We start from the raw sequence: 21,603 nt of genomic DNA, 5'->3' as shown, positions 1-21,603 counted from the left end.
CCACAAGTGTGGTGGCTTGTCCAGGGACAGTGGTGTCTGCTGGGTTATCCATGGGGTTTTCCTGCTGGGTTATCCATGGGGTTTTCCTGCTGGTGTGTGCTCTCAGGCAGCTCCCTGAGCCCCAAGCTCTGTGCACTCTTTGGGCTACTGCAGGCTTGGAGAACCTGCCCCACTGTGTGCAGGGCTGGGCACTTGGCTTGCATTTGCTCTTCCTGACTGTAGGATCTTCAGTAGTTCTTTAGAGGTCTTTCCTGCATTTGCACATCAGGATTTATTTAGACACTTGGAAAAATTAACTGTATTGTTGGTGCTAAAAATTTAAATATTGGCTGTACATTAAAAAAGTATTTATTTTCTCAAGAGTATTTGGTAATCTCTAATAGGATTCTTGTTTCCTAATCCATTATAAACAGATGTTCCTCCCTTTTGTGGTGGGGGAGGGCAGCCTAAATTCAGTAAGATGACAGCAGTAGGGAGTGCTGCATTGGAGAAGTTCACATTCTTAGGAGAAGTGGGCAAATGTGACCTTTTTGGCCTATATAGCTCATCAGAAGATGTATGGTTAACTTCCCTGAGCAGAGGAAGCAACAACAGAACTTGGTATGGCTCTGATGGCCTTTTTGTCTCCCCGCCCCCACATCTCCAAAGTAGTGATATGCTGAAAATAGAAATTGAGCAAAAGTCGGCAGTTTGTTTGATTTGTAGTTCCCAAGGCTTTTCCCAGTAAGGACTGCACTGCAGAGCTGCCTTCTGTCTTCCTCACGTTTGCCTTTTACATTTGACTTCTTCTTAGGAACTCAATTCTAAAATCTTCCCCACCCCTCCTAAAAAGGCAGTAATTAGTTTTCAGCTTGTGATCCTCTGGGACTGTTTGGGCAGTTCCTTGCCTAGTTTGAATGGGGTCCAGTAACAGTGTCTTCCCCTCTGCCCCACTGGGTCAGCAATCACTTTAACAGATGGCCCCCTTCTCTGTATCCAGCTTAGAAATTTTCTTGTAAATATTAAATGGACCCGTTCCAGCTATTTACACTCTGGGCTGGTGACTGTTTCTTAGGATGTATCCAGATGGGAGATGGAATGAGCAAGGTGCTTGGAGACTTGTTAATACACTTCAGAACATATGGTCAAGCCTTTGGACACAGCTCTGGGAGGCGAGTTTGTTGGGCTGAAATAACACCCCCTGCCCTTTCCTGCAAACCTTCTTGGGTCTCTTTCTTCAGGCAGCCATGGTGCTCCTGCAGCAGCATTGATGCCTCACTTATAGTCACCGTGAATTCAATAACACAAAAATTAATAAGGAGTAACTTGTGGCTGCAGAGACACTGCTCAATTTTTCAAGTTAATTAAAAGGAAGTAATAACCTTAAATTATAACCAGAAGCAGTAGCGTAATGAAACAGGACAGATTGTGAAATTTGAGCAATGATGTCAGTTTTTCTGTTACTTAAATTACAGCAGTGGTGACATGACTTTGACAAAGGACTGACCAGGCACATGTTGCTATGAAAAGGTGTATAAAAACATATTTAAAAGTAAAAAACCCCAAAACAAACAAACAAAAACCTGAAAAACCCAAACCAAAGAGTATGTACACAGATGCTTTCAGCTGCATTGAAAATATAATAGATGTAAATTATGTAGTCTAAAGATTTATTGGTTTCAGTAGATCTTTTAGAATTGGAATGACTGTAGCTGTAAGGCTCTAGGAGTAACTTTGGGGTGCTACTTGACAATGTGATATCAGTTAATTAGTTATTTGTAATTTGCATGGAATCAGGATAGTACCTGGGGCTAATTCTGCCAATTATTGTTTATCTGAACAAATTCCAAGGCTGTAATAAATACGTAATTCATGTTCATTTTGGATGACTGACTTCCCCAGAACTGAATTTGGGAGAAGGCCAGATCCTGTTAACCCTCTTATCACAGGATGGTTGTTTAAAACCTTTTTAATGTCACTTGACCCAGCATTGTTCCTACATGTTATTTGGAAAAAATGCCCCTTTGCCCATGAATGCCTTAACATGAATTAATTTCCCAGCACAGTGTTAGGTGACAGGGGTACTGGCTTTTCCTGAAACCTGGACTCCTCAAATCATTTTTTCAGTGGGTATTAAGATCTTAAAGCCAAGCTTAAAGGCATGGCTTTCTGACAAAAGAACTTGTGTTTCCTTCAGGATTGAAATTAAGTTGTGGGAAGTGATTGGCCATTGCATTCAGGATAAACCTCTCTGTTAATAACCCAGCTATGTAAGAATGGAAATTCCTGGAGTGTAATCTCATGAGAGAGCTAAATGCTCTTGCATTTTGATTGGGTTTTGTTCTCTATGGAAAATGTAGGCTGGATTAATATTCCTAAAGCTGGGAGCATTTAGCTAGGAAGTACAGGGAAGGTATCCAGGTTTACAGAAACAGTGTTGATGGCTTGAATGAAGAGCATGTTTCATCTGAATCAGAGTGCTGTAGAAGCATTCTGTGGGGTTATTTTTTCCCAGTGCTCTGTGGTTTGTTTATTGTTGGTAGTTCAATGGTAAATCCACCCTAGAACTGCCCAGGAAAGTGCTGAGTCTCAAATGAGGGGATCTGTTGTTTAAATTGTTTGAATACCAATGCTCACATAAAAGGTTTTCTTACTTGTTGTGTTTATTTGCAGTCAGTAAATGTCTCTGTCTTGGGAAGGTGTGTAAGGAACAGCAAGGAGCCTGTGGTTGAGAGTTCCTGAGATAGTTTCTCCTTTAGAATGACCAATGGTGCTGGATTTTTTTCCTTTCTGCATGATGAGTGCACCTTTTAAGTCAGTTGCATTATTGGTAATACTGGTATTGTCTTTCTGGCTGTAAACTTAGTTTGGTTTACAGTAATGTGAGATTTATGTCCTGCACTGGAAGCTGTGCTAGCATTGTAGTTTAAACAGGCAGGAGGTGCCTTTTAAACATAAATGTCATGTTTCTGCAGTATGTGTTTCACTAGAATGAACTTCTGACTGCATTTATCATCTCCATTTAAAAAAAAAATCACCATGCCTTAAAAGTACTTTAAACAAAAGCAAGCAGTGTCAGAGAAATATTGCATAGCTTTATTCTTTCTTCTTTATGATGGAATTAAAATGGAGATTTTTTGCTGTTTGTATTGGGTGTTTGTCCCTGCTGTGTGAGTGCAGGAATTCGCCTGAGTGCAGCACAGGGCTGGGTGCGTTGGTTGCTGGCAGTGGAAGCAGCTGGGGCTGCACGGGCAGGGTGAGGGGGGCTGGGGCTGCCGGGACCCATCTGTGCAGGAGCCTTGGCTGGGCTGGTGCCTGCGTTCTGTGCTTTGGGGCACCACACAACACCTCAGCCACAGGGGGTTGGAATAGTTTGGCCTGTTGGCAACTCAATGGCAGCATTTGTAATCTTGTGAGGGAGATGGACTGGTAGATCTAATTTTGCTTTTCTATTTCTAGAAAATCTCTTGTTAAAATCAATGATTGGCCTATGAGTAAATTGCTTGGGATGTTTATAGCTGGCAACAATAATTTTTCTTTTCTCTAACAGAAAGTACTGATTTTCAACTGGAACTAAACCCTTATTATGAAAATTACATTTTGCTTGTTCCACTTTTTAACTTCCAGAACAGGACCTTTTAATTTACTCAGTAGTAGTTGCAGTCTTGCTGTATTTAAAAATTAGTTTTGTGGGAAGTGTCTTTAAAAGTTTTGGGACACTTGTTAAGAAATTTTAAAAACCCTTCGAAGATATTTCTACTTGATAAACTACTATAGATAGTTACAAAACTTTGTCAATAGCTTTCCCTCTATCAGAAGTGCGGACTTTGATGTTTTAATGTTCATTTTAAATTTGTACATTATTCTGAGTTTCCTGGATATGCTTACAGTGTAGAGGTTAGTATGTAGCTGACCAAAACATAATACCTAAAATCTGTCTTTACTGTCCTAGCCCTTCAAGCAATGTAATTATGTTGCTTCCAAGTGATAAGCCAAGGCAATTTACAGATTACTGGAATGCTTGAAAACACTGACCTTTCAGGTCACTCGAGCACTCCTATTATGCAGAGATTGCTGTGGCACTGTTGTAATGTGCTGGCCTGTCACATGCTGACTAACTTGCAGAAAGCTTTGATGCAGCTGTTTTAAAAATGCTTTTGCTGACTGATAGGCACTTAGGCTACTGCCTGTGAACAAAGCCAGCTCTCATTCCGTGCTTTTCGCCCCCATTTTCTATAACAACACTTCTTCCCTGCTGACTACACACACGGTTATCTGGGCCCAAGTGTTGACTTGTCTGCATTTAAATTGTATTTGTGTTAATTTTCACTTCAAAACTAATCACGTGTGTGAGAGATGCGGTTTGTGTGGTTTATTCAGAGCTGCTGCAAACAAGCAGCCTTGAAAAGTTCGCTCGGTGGCTTTAAAGAGTGGGTGGATTAGGGAGAAGAAAGTGTGTGTGACTGGGCAGAGCAGGGATTAAACAACAATGGTCCTTTGAGTACAGTGCAGAGTCGTTACTGCAGTGGAGCATCTGTCCTATAGTTTGAGCTCGAATGTCTTTTCTTGAATTGCTCTGAAGAACAAGAATTTGGCAAATGTTTCCTTTTAGTGTCTGATGCTTAATGGGCATCACACATGGTGATTATGCCAGTACCTTCTTTGGTATGAAGACACAGGACTAAAACAGGAATAGAGATTAAGCTGACTTGATTTTTTGTTTACTGTCTTTCCTTTTATTTAGTTTTATTAATAGTTGTTATATCAGGTAGTGTCTGAATTGCAGAGATCATGGGAAGAGGAGAAATAAATACAAAAGAGTAAAATCTTTAGTACCAGTAGCCTGGTGAGACTGTTGGAAGGATAAATTGTTTTTTATTTCTTCCACAAAACACAGAGAATCTATATTTTCTCTGAAAATAAGGTTCTGGATTTTGGGGTTGGTAGACTCCTAAATCAAGACACTACATAACAAGCACAATAGCCTATTACCTGTGAAGGCAAGTTTAGCATTTCACAATCTAATCTTTGTTCCCAGGGAATATGTGTATATTTAATGTATTCTATTGGTTGTCTCTGTCTCAGGTTCTAAGCCTGTTAGAGTTCAGTGCATTTGGATCAAAAGCTAAGCATCTCTGTTCTATTCTGCTGAGAGGTAGAAAATAAAGAGGTAACATCTGATTGGTACTGTATCTATCATGTATGGCATTTGATATAATCCTGAGCTTCTGTTGTACAGCATGGCATCATTGTCCCCTTGTTTGGGGGCAGTGACATCAGGAATTCACCTGTTTACTGCAGTTCCAGTCACTGCAAAATATGGACAACCTGTGCCTAAAATCTCCTGAAGCAGTAGAGCTGTGTATACAAGGACTGGTGTACTTACAGTTACCTTTGCTCTTTGACCACGTACTATACAGTGACAATGCACTAAAACATAAATTTCAAGTTGTAAAAGAATGTAAGGTATTTTTCCTGCTGTAACAGTGCAGTGAAGAGAATAGAATGAGTAATGATTTTACAGCAGGAAACTAACTGAACAGTGTAGTTACATAGTGAGTGTTTTCTCTTTTTTGATATGAACTCTGTTCTTCTTGTGGTAATTGGTAGCACAAAAATATTTGTGTTTTGTATATATTCTCATATGTAGTTCATAGTTGCACTTCAACTTTCATAGAAGAAAACATTTTCCACAGCTCAGTTCAACACGTGTGAATCTGGATCAATTTAAATGGCACAGTGAGGCTGAAAGGATGCATAACTTACAGGTATTAATAACATTTCAGTGTCTTTGAGAGGATTACGTTGCAGAAGTGACTTCTGAAGGTGAAACCTACAAAAATGAGTGGAAAAGATGCAACTAAATCAATACATTGATACAAGAGGTACAGATTTAGATATGTTCACTGCACTTAATTTTTTTGTGCAGATCATTAGAAGTTGCATGGCTGAAGATATGACTATTATCAGTCAAACTTTGAAAGCATTCTGGCAGCAGGTTTTGTTTTGCTGTTCAGTTTTCACTTTAATGATAAAATTGTACTAAGCTGTCTTGGCTGGAACTAACCTTTCACATCTCACCTTTCTGATGAAGTTTTCCACTGGTTTTATCCTCACATATGTAGTCCTTAGGATTTTTTTCCAAAGAATACTCTGAGTTGAATGGTTTCCCTGCAATCTGTGGTCTCCTGATAGGTTTTTCCATTGAACTGACTCATCAAGCAGATTTGTCTGGTGTCCTGAAGCTGAACTTTTCTGGTTTCTTACCCATTTAGGGGAATGCTTCTTTGAAAAAACTATTCCTTGCTGAATTTGCAGGTTTGTAGATAACCCAGTTGCTCTTTTCCCCAATAACTCATTCTCAGTGGCAGTGACTTGGTAGCTTTTCGGGGCAATAGTTGAATGAACTGAAGCTCTAATTTGGCATAAACAGGTAATTCACCACAATTATTCAGGCTTTTCAGCTGTTAACCAAGTGCTTACCCAGTTTCTTCTCCAGCTGGTTGGATAAACAACTAGAATGTCATTCATAGTTTTCCATTTCAAAAAATGTGCTGAGTGAATGAAAAAGACATCTGCCCATTAAGCACAGATGGGAAATACTTGCTAAGAGGTGGATTTGATGGGTAGCATCTCTCAGTAATTATGTATAGACTTTTATTTTTAGTCGTTGTGTGCAGAGTTCCTCTTCTGGAATACTCTACGTGCTTCTCATCTTCACCATGGCTTGGCTTGCAAGCAGGGATTAATCTTGATGAAATGATGATGACTGAGAGAGAGAGCAGCTTCTCACAGGTCTGCCTCTGCTTGAGTTACTGCATAGTTGATTTATTTCAAAGTTGTATTGAAGCCATGGCATCCACTATTACATTGTGGACGTGTCTTGGTGTAGTGATTAGTTTGGGATTCTTCTCTTGGTGTGTCTTATCTGTGCAGAATCAGAACCATGTAATTGAACATAATTCATTTTTCTGTTTCCCAACTGACTGCTATAGAAAATGATTTGTGATGTGTCTCTGTATCAGGTACTTAGGGCTGAGAGTAAAGGTGGTTACAGACAGGGAGGCCACCAGCAGTTTAAAGGCAATGCTAAAAATGCCATGACATTCTCCTTCTATTCAACCTGCCAACAGAGAGCTTTTGGGATCACTTACAGTGCTAGATTTTCACTGTCAGACATACATGATGGCTGTCCAACTTCTGCCAGTATTTACTGGGGTTTATTTGTAGCTTTCTCTGATATCTCCATTTTTTATTTTGTTGGTGAGTGCTTGTACAGTGTGCAGCTTTTTTTTCTTCCTCTTCTCAATATTGAAAACAAGTCTATAAAAGTAACAGACATGCATTTAAATAGGAGCATTACTTTTGGTGATGTGGGATGATATTTTTTGTGGACTGGTGTAAATGGTTTAGGCTAAGTGTTCTCTCTAACTTACCCTGGAGGAGACTGATTTTTTTGGTGGTAGGGAAATGTATTGTGGAACAAATGTAAAGTGAACCCCTTAAAAAGTAAAAATGTTTTGCAATTTAAGTTTTCCATTCTATTAGCCTTGTTTAGGCTGAGTTCCAAGTGCAAACTTCAGATACTAAAATTCTGTGTTTTGGTGCTTATCACTTGCTTTCATGAGCTCAGATTTCATTGTGTAAAAAATGTATACCCATCTGTAATAGCAGTAGCAAAAGATAAACCAAACTGAAAAGATGCTTGTATTGTATCCTAAAAATAAAGAAAACCTAAAATACTGCTTTTGAAAATTATTTCAAAGTAGCACTGATGTTTGTATTTAATTGTACAAATGCAATCGTGTGTTCTATGTAGCTATGTGGGGCTATAGGTTATGTGAAATAAGGATTTTAATCTGTTCTATACCTAATGCTTTACTGATGTTACCCTTCCCTCCAGTTTGGAGAGAGGAGCAGAACTTGTCCCTTCTGTGAAGTGTCACTGCCACTGCTCTCAGTCCTTAGGTCTGCTGAGTGTGTGCGTCAATAATCTGCACTATTGTTATGGTAAAGCACGTGTTGTCTTTGATCTTCTGAGGGTAAACAGCACTGCCTCCCAAGCTGACAATGCACTGTCAAGGAAAATGTCACCAGGCTGATAAAAGCATGCAAACTGATAATTGGTACCTGCTCCTGGAACCTTGGTGTGCTCAATGTGTCAGGACTGGGCAGCTAAAATCCTTAGTTCAGTGTAGTTGCAAGATGTAGAGCAGAGGTGGAGTAGGAAAAGAGCTTTTAAGTACTTCAGTTTTTTCCTGTATTGCCTTGTAATGACTTAGTTCCTCAAAAAATTCATGAAGCAATCCTAAAAATATGTTGCTGATTTATCTGAGGCCCATGTTGTCACAAAATTGGCCTTTTGCACCGTTTACTTGCAGATGCCAATGTACACCTGATGGTTGGGGTGCTGGTGGTAACATCCAAGGGCAAGAGTGTGGTACAAGTGAAGTTCTGCTCTTGAAAGAATTTGTTTAGCAGTGAAATTAAATGACATTGTTTCATGTGCACCTTCCCTCAAGAGTCAAGGTGCTGACTCACATCAGGCAAGAGTGTGGAAGCCCTTCTGCCATTCACTTCTGATTTCCTTTTTTATTGTTGAACAGATTGGAGTTAATGCACAGCAATGTGAACAAATGTTGACAGAGAGTAAAATACAGTGGGATTTCTGTTACCCTTTTTCCTTCTTTTTCAACTTTTTCACTCTTGAGGTGAATTTGTTGTCTTTTGTCAGTTAAAGTCTTAACTTGCTCTAGAATGTGGAACCTTAGGTAACAGATGGGGCAAGACTTAAACATTTACACTGTTATTTCCCCTGGTCTGTAACCTTTTTGATATTTTCTTAGAATTTATTGCATTCAGAATGTTGAAGTTCAGTAGAGCTGCTTTCTGTAGCACAAGGAGTGCTGGGGCAATCCAGGGGTGAGGTAAAGGCTGTGTAAACTTGGGTTTGTTTTCAGGTTGTAAACTGCAATGTCAGGTTATAGTTCTGGAGATTTTACTTCTTGCAGTTCTTAATGTGAAATATAATCAGAATAACTTTAAAAACGAGGAATTTGCTCTTGTTTAAGGACTCTGGGTTTGCCAACTCCATTTTTAAATACAGTTTGAGGTAGCAAGAGGATGCAATTCTATAGAAGGCCAGTGCATATTTTAAAATTGCTTTGATAATTTCTGCCCTCATAGTTTACTTGCATACTTGAGAATGTGCATTCCAGAGTGGTGATGAATGGACATGATGCAGTTTTGGTCAAGAATAAAATCTTGTGTCATTGATACACATGAACTTGTGGGAATAGAAGTTGGTGTCATATGGTTAAAGCTGTCTGTTGGTGAGGCAGTTTGCTCCACTGAAATGAGTGTATTTTTAATTGCTGATGTAAATACAAAAGTAGCTTCGTGACCATTTTTACAGTTAACCTTTGGCTTTCTGGGTGTGGCTCTCTTTCCCCCTTTGAAGGGACTGTGTTTTTAGGTCTATTTGGGCTTTTTGTCACCTTAAAACTGAATCTGGGAAGTGGAAGGTCAAGTTGGAACTGAAAAGGCAGACCTTGAAGCTACTTGATCTGAAAGAATTTAATTTAAGCTTTCTGGATTTGTATACTGGGTTTTATGTAAAATTCAGTGGTAGTTCATCTACAGTGGTGGAAATAATTTTAAGTCTGCCAAATGGATTTTCATGAGAGGAACTGCTTTTGAAGTGTGCTGTTTTGCATGGTATGCGTAAGGCAGCTTGCTGCTAGGAAGTTCTAATCTGGTCAACAATTATTGCTCTTGAGCATGTTAGTGAGTTTCCTTGTTTCATTCCTCTACTTTGATGTGCAAACAGGAAATAAAGAGGTCCTAGCTGGGTGTCTGTAGGGTGGGATGGGAGCTGATGTGGTGGTTATGTAGATGTGAATACCTACAGAGGTCAGTGGGAAGCCTCCTGTCCAGTAATTACTCTGTCATTTTTTCCCAGTGACTGTATCAGTGTCTGTTCTGCCCTCTCAGTGAGAGCAGGGAAGGAGACTGAGTTGGCTCCTGACTCAGAGTCAGAAATGTCTGGGGTAATTCTTCAGCCTGGAGTTCATAGGAATTCAGCTATTTGGAGTAGGGTAGGGATGCGGTCTATAAAAGAGAAAATCCAACCCCCAAAAAACAAGAACATGCTGTTTTTAAAAAGTGCTTTCCTAAGTTAGTATATAGTGCTTTGTGTCCAGTTTGTATCCAGCTTTTCTGAAGAGGTCTGGTTGTGAACCAGTGGTGTAGTGAAAGGCAGTGGTGGGACTGCTGCCAGTAGGAAATGAGAGAGGAGAACTGGGAGCAGGGCAGCTGATGGTGCTGGGCACGGTCTCAGGGCTGCTTTTAGTGCCTCTTGTCCAGTCTGGGCTCCCCAGTGGAGCTGGTTTCATTGCTGCTCTTTGGGAAGATGAGGAGTTATGATTGAAATAAAAAGATGTTTTGTGTGGCAGGGTCACCCCTGTTGCTGCTGTGTGTCCTTTTAAGGAAAGGGGAAAAAGCATGGACGTGTCTTACTGGCTCTTCCTGATTCTTCTGGAGCTGCTGTTATATTCTCTTGTGCTTGTTAGTGGCCTTGGCTCCTCAAGAGAAGGGAAGAGATCACTTTAAAAAAAGGGAAAATATTAATAAATTGGAAGTTAGAAAAAGATGTGTTTTCTATAAAACATGCTTTGGTAAAAATGAGGTTTCTTTTGTCCTCTGAAATGAAACCATATCTGAAATGCCATATTTTGCAAATATCTAATAGCATAGCCAGAATTAAGAGAAAAAAATCCCACTCTGCCTGGCTGTGAATAAGTAATTATTACCCATGAAAGCAGCAGAGAGGATTTATCAGTGTCTGCAGGTGTGTTGTTGTATGGGCAGTGTTTCTACATTCATAGTCAATGAATAACCCACCTGAGCAGGTTTTCCTGTGCTAGCCTCTCTTCTTGGCTGGTCCTTTCCCATCCCAGGCAAGCCATCCTCAGTGCCAGGCTGATTCCTGGTTTCAATTCACAGTAGCTTTGTGAATAAAGGAGATTCTCCTTGCTGAGAATGAGCAGAGCCTTAAGCCTTAGGCTGTGGCTGCTCCTTAACCCTTTGTGTGGCCTCAAGGTGCTGTTCTGAGGACACACTGATGTTCTCTGGTGTGCTGGGTCTGACCCAGGCTTTGCTGCACACCCCTGCCTGCTGTGCCTTGCCTTGGTTATGTTGTAGGATACCTCCTCACTTGCTCCACACAATGAATTGCTTTTTCTCAGACCCCATTCACCCCTTAGCACCACTCTTTGGAAACTGAACCTTCCCAGTCACTTTGATTTTTCATAGCAGCAATGGATGTCTAATTTATATTACATAGACACTAAACAAAAAGGGTATAAAGGGCTGATAAAAATCAAGTTGTTCATTGAGCTGTAGGAAGATGCTCCTTGCAATGTGTGAGCTCATCTGCAGGTCTGTGGGCTGCTGAATGCAATGGAACAACTTAGCTTAAAAAAGCAAAGGAATTTTTCCCCCATCTCTTGTTCTGCACTATATGTTCAGAATTTAAATACTGCTTTTACTGACTAATCCATCTTAGTGGTTTTTTTAATCTCTACACCTTCAACTTATTACCTGGCTTTGAGTTCTGTCAGAGCTCCGTTACTCAGTTTTGAGATTGAATGCAGGGACAATTGTAGCATGCTGGTTTTTTTTCTGTAACACCTACTAATCATTAATGTGTTGGCTTTAGAAAGAGTTTTTTCATCAGGAAAACCTGGAGCAGACTGATGTGCATATAAGCAAGGAGAGACTGACACTTCACAACTGTCTCTCAAAGCGTAGTAGATTGTCTGTTTAAACAGATACTTCTTCAAGGTAGATGTTTTCAAAAAATAGGAAAATCCATTTCATGGTGAAGTAATATGGCAGCTAGATGTTAACAGAATGGGGGTGGTCCTTTTTGCTGAGGAAAAATGAGGTGTTTTCTGCTTTCCACACTTGCCTGATAAGAAGGTTTAGGAATGTTTACCTTGCTGATAGCTGAATCAGCCTTTTGTATGCTGTGGTGGTTTTGTTACCTTGTCCTCCCAGTCCAAGCCATCCCAGGGAGCTATGGCTGCTCTAGTTCTCATTCTCTTCTCTCCCAGTGACTTCCTGGACTTGTTTCTCTTCCCCTCTCAATGCACAAGCACTGCACTTGAAAGTAAAACAGAACCCTGCAGTGTTCCCTGGATTGTGCTTTTTAAACTAAACTATTTGTTACCATTTTGTCCTTACTGCAAAGGCACCAACAACTTCTAACACAAGAATTTACTCTTTTTTAAGAATCTGGAAGACTTAACATTATTTACCCTCTCTTCCTTTTTGAACTTCTGTCTTTCTGTACCCTTGATTTGAGGCTTGCTTTCTTTGGATGTGTGAAGTGAAGTGAGCTCAGAGTTGTACTGTGTTCTGGAGATGCTCTAGTAGCCATGTGACTGCTAAAATTGAATGTTCTTAACTGACAGCTACCCAAGTTGAGGGTGGGAAGATGCCATCTGGGTGTGTGGTTGTTCAGGGTAGGGAAGGACACTTTTCCTGAAATTTCTTGCTAAGAATGGTTGCTTGAGATTCACAGGAAGAAATTCTGTACCCACCAGCAGGGCAGGGGTGAAAGTTTTACTGCCCAGTGACATATTTCTTCATACTGGGATTCAATGGATAAAATACCAGGGAAACACACTCCCACCCTGCTAATCCTGTTACTACAGCAATAGTTGTCAGCTGCTTCCATGGGGCAAAATGTAATGTGTGTGCACATGTTCAGAACACCTGCATTTCAACTGTTAATTCTAGGAGAATTGGGAAATTAACTAGAGAATGTATAGTTTTGCTGTGGCTATGTTGACTGGAAAAAGAAAAAACAGAACAAGCAATACTCTCCCCTCCCTCAAAATTCTAAAGAGAAATTAACTTCTCTGGGCTCCTCTTTTATTGGCACAATGGAAGATGTCAAGGCTGTTGTTGTGCACCTGTAACTGGAATTGTAATGCAAGCCTCTTAAACATTTATTCATACTTGCAAGCTCTGATCTTGGAAAATCAGCCCAGCTCTGGCTTAGTGGGATACTGTTACCTGTCCTGAGGCTGTTATTTGACAGATCTTCAGAGTATAATGATCTAAAATTTATATGCTGCAGTGCTTGGTACCTGGATTATGATTCTCTTGATTAAAAACAAGGTGAGAGGCATTCTGTCTTCAGGTGAAGTGCTTGGGTACTTTGATTGCTGCTCTGAAGTCTACATTCACGTTGGTTACTTCTTGGTGGACATCTCTTTTACTTGTGTGCATTTTGTCTTTGTACTTTTTAAATAAGCCATAGATTGAGATGCTTTATTTAGGCTTCTTACATAAAGCTAATACAGTATTATTTTGCTTTCTTTGATACTGATACTGTGCTCTTCTCCTTCCCTAAGGGAAAAACTAAACTGAAATAACTCCAGCTGATGTTCTCTGTGAGTGATAAAGCACTGAAGGCAAGCTGTGTGTAAGAGCAGAGATGGAGGTTGTCTGCAGTAGGATGATTTGATTTGGTTTCAGAAATGTGCTGGAAATGCGACTTACATAGAATCACACAGTAATTAATGTTGGAAGGGACTCTGGGGATCAACCAGTCCAAGTCTGTGCTCAAGGCAATTCTCACCAAATCTGATTTATAGAATAATTGCAGAACAGTGAGGTCACATCATCCAGAGCTCAACAGAGCTCTGGAGATCATCGACCCCACACTCAGGGCAGGGTCAGCTACAGGGCTGCCCAGAATCTTGCACAGATCAGCTCTGAGCACCTCCAAGGATGATATTCCATGGCTTCCTGGCCAGTCTGCACCACTGTTAGAGCCCCACTGTGGTGTTAAACCAAACCCACCAGGCAGGCAGTGTGTGACTGGAGTTGGCTGCTCTGAGCTGTGTCAGTTGCTGTGACACGGATCCCAGCTGTGTGCACTTCTGAGCTCTGCTGGTGCATTTCAGCAGGGCTGCTTTTACTTTGGTGGCAGGCTGTTGTCTGAGCTCTGACATTCCCAGGACTGCCTTCCAAACTGGAGCAGTTGCTGTTGTTGGAGTTGAGATGAACTGGTGGGGATACAGGTAACAATGACCACATAACACTTGCATAAGATATGATGGAGGGGAATTTTTTGAGGATGGAAACTAGTAGGAGGGCAGTGTTTGCTGCTTAAGCTGCTTGTATTGTGGTAAAATAATTGCTTTTAAAGTTGCATCCCAAGATTTAAACATTGAAATATTACATGAGTTCCTTGAAGATCTTGGTTAATAATGAGAGGATGAATCCTTTCAATTACATGTTAAAATTTATACTCTAAATTAGGAATCTTTAGGTCCTAATAATACTGACCTGGGTCAGTATGACAGAGAAACTACTTAAAGCAAAAGCAAATTTCAGGTTGTCTGTGCTTCTCTGTGGCAGCACCCCTTGCTGAGGGGAGAAACGTGGCTTGCCACTTTGCTTTTTTAGCCTCTCTGTTCTGGGTGATTTTGCTGTCTTTTGCTGGTGCACTGGCCTGGAGTAGTGATCTGTGAAGCACTACTGCCAGCACTTTGGGATTTGTGATCCTACGTGGTTTCACTGCCAGCTGGAAAGCAAAATGGAAAGAAGCAAAACAGACGAGGATCCCAAACTCCAGCACGGTTTTCCCACGCCTTAGCCCTCAGGAGCTGCTAGGCTGTGCTTGGCTGCTGGCTGATACTGTTACCAGGGTGTTTGAGTGGGATTCTTCATCTGAAGTAACTTGACCTGAGATCGTTTGAGATGTAGCTGCCTGTGGGTCTTGCACTCTGGTTTGTTTTGCCTTATTCCTGAGTGTCAGCCTTCTGCCTTTCATGGATAATGTGATTTACTAGGCCTGTGTCATAAACACTTCTATAAATACTCAGATTTAACTGGATCTGTAATCCAGTATTTAATTATTTAACTACAATGCAGCATCCCTCCAAATTTGTGCATACAGTTCTTGATTAGAGCTTTTTTGGGAGAGAGGTCTAGTGTTTTTTGCATTGAGCAACAGTACCACCAGGCAGAAGGTTCTGTGATCCTGTCTGACGTGTGGAGCTTGGACTTGAGAGGCCATTCTGGAAAAGTGAGTCATGCTGAACAAGCTGGGAAGTGCATGGATGTGGGGAGTTAAACACTGAGCTGCTTTTTTAGCTTGGAGACAACAGTGCCCAGAGGTTGGAGCAAAAATGTCTCTTGTAGAAAAATTTGTCAAGAAAACCAGTGATTAAGGAATGTTTTTAGATACATGCAGTATCTTTATGTTCAAAAGGTAGCCACTGACCTTTGGAATTCTAGATCAGGAGGCAGTGGAAATTGTGTTGGGTAAGGTAGTGTCTTGTGGGTTTGGAAGCACTGGGAGAATTGAGTGGAATGCTTGAACAACCTAGTTATGGTTAAAATGTGTGTGTATATATTTAGTCCTAGCTTTTCCTCTCAACTTGTTCTTTGTGATGTAAAGATGACTTGTACTGTTCAAACTGTGCATGTATGCTATTATAGAGACTTTGTACTTCCAGAGTGATCTAAATCAAAGTAGGTTCATTTTACTGACCTGCAGTGTTGAAAATTCTGGGTTTTTTAAACTTGGGTTGTGCATTGTCATCTGAAGAGCAGCTTTAAGTGTGGTTTTCCTCATACAGACTTTTCATGAGGTGGCTGTTTAATATAGGTGGATGTTTGGGAGGAGTGGAGCTCTTCACTAGAGCTTGGAACCCAAGGTACCAGATGGAAAAAAATTGCAATGAGCACCGCTGTACTTCCAGTGGTTAGTACATGTGTTCAGAGAGGAATAAGGTTATTATTTCTGTTTCAAGAGATGATTGATGTCACTTCTGTGGATGTACACTCAGACAAAAGGTGGGACTGAAGACTGGCTTCTCAGCTTCAGTGATGCTGCAGAGTTTTTTTTATACACATCTCAAGAGAGCCCTTTAGTGTGTGTTCTCTTCTGCATTTCCCACTGCTGTGTAAAAGAGATGATGAAATAGACAAACAACATGCACCTGATGCTCTGGGACAGTCCCTGAGTCCTTAGCCTGATCTCTTGAATCTCTTCTCTCAGAAAAACGTTCAGGGAAGCAGAATCCTCCTCCTTGGGATGATGGAAGCAGAATCCTTCTCCTTGGGGTGATGATGCAGTGAAAAGCCGCAGATGCAGGCTGTTGGCAGTGTGGGGCAGCCCCAGCAGGCTGTGGTGGGGGTGCAGCTGTGGCAATGAGCAGTTTGCTGTGGTGACCCTGCCTCAGTGCTCTCCTGAGTGCCTGCACTCGCTCCAGGAGTTGGCTGCCAGTGTTTGAAATACCTCAAGGAACTCTGAGGTTCCCTGTGAGAGTCTGTGGTGCACTGTGGATGTGTTAGACTATGGAAGACAAAGCTCTCCTTTCAGCTGATAAAATCAGTCAGATAATGGGATTCTGACCTCATTGCACTAATTGCTGGGGAACAACTGTTAAAAAATGGGCCCCCTGCCCCCAGTCAGCTGAAGGCTTTTATGATAAGACAATTGGAGGGAATCTGTTGGAATTTAAGGTGGCTGTAGTTTAACTAGGCGAGGACAAAGGTGAGAATCTGTAGGAAGTCATCCTGGTCCGTGTTGGAAACAGCGCTGTGCTGCAGCTGAGTGCTGAAGGATACTGTGTGGGGAAATGAAGGATGCTGTGTGTAGGGAAATGACCTCTTCGTTCCTTGTTCTGGGCTGGCTGAGGAAGATTCTGTTTTCTTTTCTTATACTTCCTCAGGAAGCTGAGTGTTTTGGATATTGACTTTGATTATGTTGATTTTTTTAAAGTGAATGATAAACATCACCCCCTGTATACATAACAAACATAAGAAATTCTTATAAGAGCTTTAAATTCTGATGGTTCTGATAAGCACTTTTAATTCTTGTTCCCACAAGTGCAATCAAAATGTATTGATCCTTCATTTAACCTTTAGAACTTGGAAGTTCAATAACATCCTACTGCTGAACTGGACTTCCCCATGAATAATGGAAAATAATTTTAGAAGCCAAATTGAAATGCAGCAAGATGGGTGAGGTGTATGTATGTCTGGTGTGTCATTCTGAAGAGGAACTCTCACTCTAAATATAATGTTACAGATAATACTATGTGTGATATAGTATTATACAGTATACAGAGAGTAAATATAATATTGTTTCCCTTTTTTGACACAGCCCAATACTAGTTCTTCCTTCCCATTTTTGTCTCTTGAATAAGAACACTGTCACAGCTGTTATGATTTTTTCAGGATAAGTATAAATGCTTTTTGACATGAACATTTTATTGTAAGTATGGTGTACACAACATGAGACTGCAAGCTTGAAGCAAAGCTGGTGTTCTTTCTGTGGTTGAGTTTGTGATCTGACTGTTCCTTCCTGTGGTTTGCTTGCTGTGGTTGAAAGAGCTCCCAGCTGTCAGGCACCTTTCCTCTCCCCACTGTGCTCTGTGGAGAACAGGAGCAATGAGCCCCCTGAGGTAGCAGAAGCAATTCCTTCATTTTATTGTCCTTAGGACAGCTGTCAGTGCTGATCTGAAAAATCAGAGACACCAAATGCAACGTAGTGCTTCCCACAGGAGGTTCCTCTTGTGTAGTCCAGCGGAAAATCTGTTTTGGGTAGATTGCTTGATATTGTTTTTTCTGAAAATGTAATAATCTCATTGACCTTAGTGAGGAATGTATGGGAATGGATGGCAACTGTAGATATTAAAGACTTATATTTATTTATCAAAAATTACTGTTAAACTTTACTAAGAAGTAACATGGTTTAAAAACTCATTTGACTTCACATATCAAAATTTGATCACCATTGAGGGAACAATTCCTTAAAATCTGTCTTGTTGTTTGGAGCACAATTCCCTTCCTATGAAAAGCAGTAGAGTTTAAAAGGGAACAATAATTCCTCCAGTAAGTCCCCCTAGAGCTGGAAAGAAACATTGGGAGACTATTCTGGCTTGGATTTCAAGAATGTGTAGGAGCTCTGGCCTTAGTCTGAGCTGAGGTGTAGAAATCTAAAAAGTGTTCATCTGCAGGAAACCTGTCCTTGGGAACTTGCATTATTTTAAGGTAGAATACTCATTTCTGTGGCTATTTTTTGAAGCTTTCCAAATGTAAACCAGAACTGTCCTCTCAAGCCTGTGGGTGGCTTCAGTGCTGCTGCTGGCAACAGCTGTTTCACCTGCAGTGCAGGTAGACTGAGCAATCCCATTTGCAGCATCACTGTATTGCTCAGTTCAGTAGCCAGTGGTTTTTTGGGTTGGTTTTTTCCTTCAGGATGCTTAAAAGAAAAGCATCTGTGTGCATGTGCACACATACCCAGATATGTGTGGGAAAAGGTAAAAGTTGGATGAGAAAAGGCGTGGTATCAAAAAAAAAACCCCACCAAAACACCACAAAACCCCCCAATAAAAACAACCAAACCAGCCCTTGAGAAGAAGGAAAGAAATATGTTGAGAAGAAGAAAAATTTGTTGTTGTTTGAAGGACTCTTATAAGCCCACAAAGGGAGCTTTCTGCAAAGATGTTTACTTTGAAATGTTTATTTCTCAGGGCAATTCCAAAGATGAAAGAGTTGAACAAGATTTGATGTTTCCAAGATTTTGGGTAAATGATAAGTTTCATAACTTCCATATTGATGAATTGCAATGTCATGTGTGACTCTATCCTTTAAATAGTAATAAAACACCCAGCCCACAAACACATCCATTTCCCATATACAGAGCTAGGAATACTAATTGTCTCTAAAATGGTGTTTAGGATGAGCTTAAGGAAACTTTTCACTTTAATAAAGCAAAAGCATCAAATAAATCACTGGAGTTTGATACCATCATTCTTTTGTTCTTTTTATTCTTAATATATGTGCTCAGTTCTGGGCTCCTCAGTAGAAAAAAGACCAGGAGCTGCTGGAGAGGGCCTAGCATTGGCCACAAAGTTAATGAAGGGTCTGGAACATCTCTTAGGAGGGAAAAACTGGCTCTGTTTAGTCTGGAGAAGACAGAGGGAAATCTCATTAATGCATATAAATAATCTCCCAGGCAGGTGCCAAGAGGAGGTGCCAGACTCTTCAGTGGTGCCCAGCGACAGGCTGAGGAGCAACGGCCATAAATTAAACACAAGAAGTTTCACCTCAGCCTGGAAGAACTTCTTTGCTGGGAGAGTGGCAGAGCACTGGGAGAGCGGCCCAGGGAGGGTGTGGGGTCTCCCTCTCTGGGGACATTCCTGTGTCACCTGCTCCAGGTGACCCTGCCTTGGCAGGGAGGTTGGACTGGATCATCTCCAGAGGTCCCTTCCAGCCTTAAAAATAAAGTAGTTCTGTGTGATTCTGGGATGTAAAGTCATTGGTAATGCAGATGTAGGAGTTTGTCCACTTGCATTTCAAAGGTATTAAAGGATCTCTGTTAAAATATTCTAACTCTAAACTGGGGAATCATAATATTCTCCTTTATTCCTAGTTTCTGGGTGTTAAGATGTATATATTTCTCAGTTCCTGCTGAGTCACCTTGATTTTCCTTAAAGTAGTGGTGGATAGCATGACAAATAGAACACTTTGGGTATGGCCTAAGAGCAGCATGGCAGCAGGCACCTCAGCTGAGGGATGGTAGCACAGGCTCATTCTTCTGCCTCAGTTGTCAGTGCTAAGTGGGGTGAGTACCTTCACAGGTCTTCTTCAAACTTCCCTTAGTCTTTTGTGACTGAATGCAGTTCTTTACAGATAGGAACTAACTCAAGTAAGCAGTTTGTGTCAAAGCCAGCACTCACCTCAGACTGCCTTTGAACTGTTTTCACTGTTCTTGATTGGACTGTTTGGGCATGCAGAAAGAATGAAAATAACATATTACTTGCTTTGCTGTGTAACTAATGGATATTTGATGTTTCCAAGTCTTGTGCATTTGAAATGGATGTATTAGTAAAATCCAGGGGAGGTGATAGCAATAGTGTGAACAAAGAAATGGAGAACAAAATGGAAAGACTGAGCTGCTGCAGAAAGGAGAAGGGCTTGAAAAATGGCAGCCTCAGTCTGACTGAGCAGTGAGTGCCCTGTCCAGGTTTAGAAAGGCTGGCAAGTTTGTGAGGTTCGTTTGGGTTTTTTTCACATTTGTCTTGGGTTTTTTTATGAAGTAGTAAGTCTTCTCACAGTTCTCAGAAGCATGTTACATATGGAATTGCTTTTTTTCTTACTCATGGCTTATCTGTTATCTTGCCCTGCTCCAACTCTGGGTTTGCCAGTTCTCCTAGATCCAGTGGGAGCAGTGCTGGGCTGGTTAAACTGGGTTTTATCAGTTTGTGCCATTTCCAGAGCCAGGGTGTTGTTTGCTCTGCACACCAAGCTGCAGCAGGGAGGCACAAGGACTCAGAGCCATGGAAATCATGGAAATCAGCCCCCTGAGCCAGGGAGCTGGGGCTGTGCTGCTGCCACAGGGCTGGACCTGCACAGTGCTGCCAGGCCAGGCACAGCGAATGAGCAGGGTCAGCTGCTCTCGGTCATTGCAGGTAGAAATCAGGCTGCCTATTTCAATTGCCGTGTAAATGACACCTTTATTGGATTCCTGTTGCACCTTCTTCTGAACAGGAGCTACTTAGAGCTTCTTGCTGTAGAAGTTTACTTGCAGAGATGAGTCTTCACTTGTTGATGAGATGTGTAGCCTGAAAAGCTCTTGCCAAAACTAAGACAGAATGAGAACATCAGAAATAAGGAAGAAAATCAGTATTCCTTGACCGTTTAGCAAGCAAAACATTCTGTTTTGTTTCAGAGATGGCTTTGTGTGTGTAAATTGTTGCTGGTTTTGTATATATTTGGTCTGTGTTTAAAAAGCTGGAGAGAAATAATTTAATTCTGGGGTAGGGTTTAATCAATTTATAATGCAAAGGAGCAATATTTGGTACTGAATTGAGCAGAATTACAGCTGTTTGAATTAAATATGTCACAGTTAAGTTGCAACAGCACTTTCAGGAGAAATGAACCCTGAAAGAGAAATGAGCAGTAATGTGGCACATCCTGACCCTTGAAATTCAAGCACAAAATACAGAAGAAAAAATGCAGAGCTTTTTTGGCATTATGAGAAGAACTTGCTTTTTGAACCCAATTGCAAGTTCTGATGTTCTGAAGTTGGATAAAGTTTTCAGAGGTGTTGTTTGTGAGAGTAAACACTCCTACTTGTGATACAGGACTGGATTAAAAGTTTGGAGTACTTTTTGTTGTAGTGACTGAGTTACTGTAACTGAAACAAATAGAGAGCAAAGTAGATTTTCAAAAAACCAACACCTCCATGTTGCAGGGATGTTTGTGTTCTGGTTCTGTTCTTTAATTAGTGGATTGCATGCTTATGAGGGGGGTGGGTATGGAGCAAAACACTGGACACTCCCTCTGGAAAGGTAGAAAATGCAGCAGCAGGATGTTCTCTATGTATTTCCTGCTGCCTTCCTGCCTGTTTCCAGGCCCTGGGCTCTGCTGGGTTTTCCTCTCTCATGCTATTTTGTCCTTTCCAAATGTTTGCTTGTCCTGGCACACTAAGTAGTGCTCTTTCAGGCAGAAATGCAGGTATGTCAATATTGTCATAGTGTTACTGTTTAATCTAGTTACCTTAGAGAGGACCTTGTAATTTCTGCA

The 21,603-nt window shown here is 41.0% G+C and overlaps 1 protein-coding gene across 7 annotated transcripts in view; it reads left to right on the top strand.

Moving 5' to 3' along the window:
* TJP1 (tight junction protein 1) overlaps positions 1–21,603 on the top strand; it is a 156,767-nt gene that overhangs the window by 93,853 nt on the left and 41,311 nt on the right. The window lies entirely within an intron of this gene.

This window comes from Zonotrichia leucophrys, chromosome 10 (assembly GCF_028769735.1).
Source record: "Zonotrichia leucophrys gambelii isolate GWCS_2022_RI chromosome 10, RI_Zleu_2.0, whole genome shotgun sequence".
Taxonomy (NCBI): Eukaryota; Metazoa; Chordata; class Aves; order Passeriformes; family Passerellidae; genus Zonotrichia; species Zonotrichia leucophrys.
The sequence above is the reverse complement of the archived record's forward strand: the minus strand, read 5'-3'. Positions and strand labels throughout refer to the sequence as shown.